The sequence below is a fragment of the Diabrotica undecimpunctata genome, chromosome 5 (assembly GCF_040954645.1).
Source record: "Diabrotica undecimpunctata isolate CICGRU chromosome 5, icDiaUnde3, whole genome shotgun sequence".
NCBI classification, from domain to species: Eukaryota; Metazoa; Arthropoda; class Insecta; order Coleoptera; family Chrysomelidae; genus Diabrotica; species Diabrotica undecimpunctata.
Genome location: NC_092807.1, coordinates 15002559 through 15003222, shown reverse-complemented (window position 1 = coordinate 15003222; position 664 = coordinate 15002559). Strand labels below are relative to the sequence as shown.

Sequence of the window (664 nt, the reverse complement as noted above, 5' to 3'; positions counted from 1 at the left end):
TTTCGGTAAAGTTTTGGTCCAAGGAGAATTCTGCGGGATCGGGAGAAGGTTAGTTAGGGATAAATTTATATGTGGTATTAAAGTTGGAAGTAGCAGGGCGATAGTGTGTATGCGTGGAGCAGGAGGGTGAGTACTGGTATAGTTGGTTAATGTCAGCAGTGTGTGTACTAGATTAGAAAGGTTAGCTGAAGTAGAGGCAGCATAAAAAAGAAGGAGATATTGGCGCCTAAGCCAAAGAGGGGTTCGTTGGCTAAAAATGTGGAACGCTTCACGAGTTTGAGTGTTATTCTTGCGCAGGAGCCATGCTAATCTACTCTGTATCGTTCCAATTTTAGTATATGTACCGCCAAAGCGAGTACAAGCAACAGTTATAACTGCCTGCGTTGATTAAAAAATATCAACTATAGTCCAATCAGAGGTATCTTCGTTTTATTATAAAAGAAAGTTTAAAGTGTATAATTTTACTATCTTTAAGGTTGGATCTGCAGAAGATTATTATTATACAAATATTATGAACTCTTTTTTAATTTATAAATACTTATTTTGTAATAAATAAATCTATTACAGCTATTATTTTATTTACTTCTTGTTAGTATGTATAATGTGAATTCTTAGATACTTGTTTGAGTAAAAAACATCACGTTAAAATCAATAAAGAAACTAA

The 664-nt window shown here is 33.9% G+C and overlaps 1 non-coding gene across 1 annotated transcript; it reads right to left on the bottom strand.

The window, feature by feature from the left end:
* Nucleotides 1–252: 252 nt before the first annotated feature.
* LOC140442542 (U6 spliceosomal RNA) lies at nucleotides 253–359 on the bottom strand. Its single transcript, XR_011951068.1, has one exon. It is a non-coding gene; the product is annotated as a U6 spliceosomal RNA (small nuclear RNA).
* Between the last annotated feature and the right edge of the window lie 305 nt (nucleotides 360–664).